The sequence below is a fragment of the Nicrophorus vespilloides genome, unplaced genomic scaffold, assembly GCF_001412225.1.
Source record: "Nicrophorus vespilloides isolate i.1.1-1 unplaced genomic scaffold, Nicve_v1.0, whole genome shotgun sequence".
NCBI classification, from domain to species: Eukaryota; Metazoa; Arthropoda; class Insecta; order Coleoptera; family Silphidae; genus Nicrophorus; species Nicrophorus vespilloides.
In genome coordinates, this window is record NW_017098599.1 from 546809 (window position 1) to 552506 (window position 5698).

A 5698-nucleotide genomic window follows, 5' to 3' on the forward strand; every position below is an offset into this window, starting at 1 on the left:
CTAAAACACACAAAAAAAAAACAAGTATTTATACTACAGTACAAACCATGATCATCATCGATTTAGATAGATTATTTTAAGTAAATTTATACTTCTTGATTACCATTACCATTTGCTATACTATACTTTGTTTTTTTGCTAATTGCATTAAGATAAATGCATTAAAAAAAAGGTAATTTAAATCGGAATAATTGAGATTGTTTCTGAGATTTTTCGTTTCACGCGCATATATTTACATTGAAATTCCTGACCCATCTGTTTATCTTGACCCGACCATTTGGCACTTGCCTTAATTCATTTTCGAAGTACCTTCTCGATACAAACTTATCGTACAAACTTTCCACTCGCTTTTTGTTAATTTCAAATTGATTACCTCAACACTCCAATCAATTACACCTTATCTCACCAATTGGAAAACACGCATTGTTAATTAAATTTCTTCGAGTGTTTTCTTCACTCTCGATACGACTAACTTATTTATGGTCATCCTTAATACTCAAAACACATTACAGCTTCAAATTATTCCCTTTTATTTCTCACGATATATCACATTTACTTCAATATATTTAAGAATAATAAAATATGTTTTAAAAAATTAAATTATAATTATTTAGTTTAAATCTAAAACATATAAAAGTAATGGAAATTTATTGAAAATTACGCAATTCAGAAAGTATGCTTCCAATTATTTTCATTATTATATAAAACTTGAATAAATAATTCTTGAATTTTCATCATCCAATAATAATTGCTATTATTTATTAGGAAAATTACTTGGATGAACTTTTAAAACCGCAATATACGAGATTCTATAAAACCAACGTCGTGGTTAGCCTTTCAAGAATTCCATATGGACTTGAACAAATAAGCAATTTGTAGTAACATTTTACAATGAAAAAAAAAACAACAAATACTTGCATGTGTATAGATCGTATAGTTAGTTGTAATAATTTGTAAATTCTAGGCGAAAATATGCACGCAATTTGATGTATAAATAATAAAAGGACGCACCTACAGCTTTAGTTGTATAGCTTTGTTAGTTTTTCCATGAAGTGGACTATTGCTCAATTCTGTCATTAGATTTAATTGTTTTATAACTATATAATTTATTTGTTTGCACAGTTTGTATGCACTCGTAAAGGAAGGGTTTACTTAGATGATTCAATTCATTTAATCTACTTTAATCATTTTTTTTTATTATGAATAACATTTATAATTAGGTTTAAATTTAAATTAAATTCAACATTGAAAAAATTTTAGGCTTATAATTTAAAAAAGTATTAATTGCTTTTATGCACGTTTGAACAATGTTTAATTTTCTTGATATCTATTAAATTTAAATCCTTATGTATATATACATATGATAATTGTAGTTTTCTTTGACAAGTTTATTATGAAATATTATAACACGTTTATTATTTCTAGTACTTTGACTAGACTTATAATTAAAATTAAATTACGTTTACAATAGAAATTATTAATTCAGAATAAACTTAATCATTAAGCAAGGTTCCACTGTATAAATATTCCATCCTTCCAGAATTCAGCAGTTTTTTCATCAGAAAGAAGGTTATTGTCGATCAATGTATTGATTTCATCATCATTATTACAAGCAGATCTTTAAGGCTGAAATTTCCATTTTTAAACATATTGGATTAGTTTTGTATAGTTCTTTCAGCTAAGGCAACTTCTCCATAAAATGTATATATCCAAGTATCAAAGTTGCATGTTAGAATTTATTTTCTTCCAACTTCAAGAGTGTATTAAACTGATATAAATTATTTGATCCGAACTTCACGTTTTTCTAAAGACGGTTGAAATGTCACCTTTCAGAATATAAATATGCAATTTAAATTAAGTGATCTAAGAAATTCAGTTAATAATAAATTCAAGTAAAGAAATCAGTATAAATTTGCTTAGTAATGTATAATTAAATGATGGATTTATTATTTATTTAATGGTAAATAAATTGCATCGGAGTGATGTCAGAGATGACGGTTGGAGATATATTCAATTAATATGATCTATGGCTGGGGATTGTTTTTCGTCTCTTCGTTTGCAGCACAAATTCCATAGGAAATTATTCAAATCTTATAATTACATAGATACGATGCAGATGCGTATCTCGGAATCAATTAATTAATTGGCGAAGAGTGGCGCATCATAGGCGATCCTCGCTGAAAGACTGATGCCACGTAAACTGATGATATGGGTTATTTAAATAAATGCAAATCATCGGCATTAATAATAAATATAGAGATGGTATCGATGGCGATTATGGATGTACACACATGCAGATGGGATGACGTTGAAGGCATGTGGAGAAGATAGTACAGATCAGTGGCGGTACAATCAAATTCAACAATTAAACGAAAAGCAACCAACCCAAATTGAAAGTATGAAGTAGGTAAACTGAATGTTTGTTTTGTATGTAATTTGATGATGATTAAATGTAGTAATAAAGCTGTAAAGTAGAAATGTTAAAAAGGAAACATTGTAATAAGTAGGAATCATTGATTTAATATCTTGAGCTGAAACGTAACCAGTTCAAAATTCACTAAATCACGCGTTAAATTCATCATATGTGGTCAATTGGTTAAAGTAAATGTTTGAAAGTTTAGTATCAAAATGTTGATACTATGATCCGATCGAATAATAAAGTAGAAATGGTTAAAAAGGTGTAAAGTAGGAAACTATGATTTTATATGGGTAAAAAAACTGCTCTTATGGACGAGCCGCTACTGATGAGGAGAGGATCGCATGCAATCGTGCATTTCGCCAAAGTTGAGTTGTTGTAGTATAAGTGGCCCCGAACCGATGGATGATGTAGTTTATACCTGAGTACAACTGACAGCTCAATTACCGAGTCAACTGTTGATTTATTTGCACGCTAATAATTACACGACGCTCGGGGGGCTGCGGGGGGTCCCGGCAGTGCTGGAAGTACTGATAGGACCACCCAGGACATCTGTCACCATCGCAAATATTTTTGTTGTTGTTGATATTTTTTTGTTGTTGTTGTCGTCGTCGTTGTTGCTTGTTGTTTGGTTCATTGCGTACGCCCACGCTTGTCCCATATGCGACTCACCCACAAATGGGAACCCAGGAAATCGAACGGCAAGAAATGCATTTATTTAGAAAGTCCCATTATTTCCCAATTCGAAAGAGTGGTCAAAGGTAATTAGCGCGAATTAGGACGTTCGTACAATCATTGCGCACCAATCAATTTCGCTGACAAGGAGAAAATTTCGAAAAAAAAAAAAACTATTCACCGTTTTGATTTACACGGGCGATTGCGCAACTGAGAGAGAGAACTAACACCCATTTCCCATTGTTACGTGTCGAAAACGGTCAATTTATGGTGTCGCGCGAGACGTTGCGAAATCACCATTAGGTGAGGTGAACGTTAATGCCAATAATTATTAATACGTTGAAAATCGCCTGATTTATGACCAACTTCAAATGCTAAACGCAATTAAAAATTTTTTTACTTCCTTCATTCTAGGATTTATTGCATTCATTAATATATAATTCTATATATTTATGTATTTCACTTACTTCAACCGCATACAAAATGAAGATCCTTACTATGTTACCAAAGATTTGTTATTTTCTTAATTTCATATTATCAAAATTAATTGTTAATTCTTATATATCTTTCGAATGCAAATGGTCCAATTTCGATCATATTCAAGAGAAAATCCCAAGTTTTTTGCGTTTATTAATTATGGCAATACCTCGTATAGTGCGGTTTCGAACTGTGCGGATTTAATGTATATGCATTTAAAAACAATCTAAATTTTAATTGAGCAAAATATTTAAATTGAAAATTTCTATACAATTGTTTTCAAATCTGCGGCGAGATATTAACTTTATAGAAAGAATCTTATAAAAGTTCTTGTTTAATTACATTGAAGAATTCCCTTAATTTTTTGAAAAATGAATAACTAATAATATTATACACATACATTAATTTAATATTCTTGTTTCTTTCTTGTAACTATAATTTTCTTAACAAAATTAAATTACTTCATATTTTCTAAATAGTTAAAAGTAAATGTGATTTATTTTTTTTTGTTTTTTAATTTGTATAATAAAAAACGCTTGATTTATAACCAAGTTCAGTTGCCAATTATCCATTTTCAATTCGTTCCTACTGGGATTTACTGCCCGATTCGGAATTCGTAAAACGAAAACAAATCAGAGAAGTAAATGAATATATAAAGAAAAGTGTGTAGATGCAAACAGTAAATTGCTAAAAGAAATAATAATAAAAAAAAAAACAAACGAAACCTAATTAAATTAGCTTAGCATTGCCTATATTTGCACGAGGCAATTTAAATTCCCCGCTAAAGCAATTGCCTTATCCTTACGCGATTTTTTTGTTTAACTATCCTTTTAATAAGGCTACTATCTATAATCTTCTTTTTCATTTGTTTGGACTCGCATCCAGGCGGTTTATTAAAGTTACATTTCCAATTTGCAAAAGGGTAATTAAATTAAATTAACTCATCTCCATCCTTCGTCCTCTCCCTTTTCTCTACTTAACTATTCCTTTTTTTTTTCTTATTCTTCTACTTCTTTAAGTGAAACGAAATCGATTTGTAAATAATGCGGCGCAGATGGAACAGTGAGAATGAGAGAGAGACAGAGAGAGAGATGTAACGGCGAAGAGGAGAAGGAGTATTTCGTGTAGGAGTTCAAGAGCAAATTTAAATGTTAAACATAAATAAGATAATCAGCGGAGGCCTTAGTATGTATATATATGTATGTATGTATGTGTGTGTATATATATAAGAAGTCAGTCTTATTAGTTTAAAGGTATCTCATGTCAATTAATGCATACTTGTGCTACCAAACAAACAGCATTTTCCAACTGAATAAAATCGTAACTTTCAAAAAGAATACGAACGGCAGTCGCATTTTTCTGTCTGCTCCGCATATTTATATGCACACCGAGGCAGTAAATATTTCCACATTGTTCGGTCTCGAGAGACAAAAATCTTTTACTTACTAGAAAGTGCTTATAATTATAATAAGTCGCTTTATCTGACCTGCTCTTTCTTTGCTCCTCCGATTCCCATACTCGTATCTTTATAACATAAAGTTCGAATCGTTCGTTTTTACATTCTATTATTTTCATTTCCATTTTAATTTAAAAATACTTTAAACTATTTTTGATAAATGTCTGCTAATGTTGTACAAGTTTACTTTTAACTACTCGAGAATCTAATAATATTTGAAATTTAGAACTTTAATTTAAGTATGACAAATCTAAAAATAGTTTAGTTTAAACATAATTAAGTTAATTAAACTATTTTAATAAATTTTACTATATCTTTACTAAAATAATCAAAATTTAGTTTTTACCAAAATGTGAATAACAATTTACATTTTACTCTTCGATAATTTTTTTCTAATTTGGAACTTAGAAGTGTCCTCTAAGTACAGCAATACCACGTATATAGTACAGATTCGATCAGTCCGGATTCATTATAGCACGATTTTAAAATTTCTAAACAAATTAAATTTTAATTGAGCAAATTATAAATAAATTCTAAAAAAAATAGTACACAAATTTTTCATTTTTTTGCAATTATTTCGTGAATTCGTACCAAAATAAGTTTACATTTTTACATGAGAATCTCAATATATAAATATTTGATTGTTCAAATTTAAGGATTTGAAGCACTTTTCT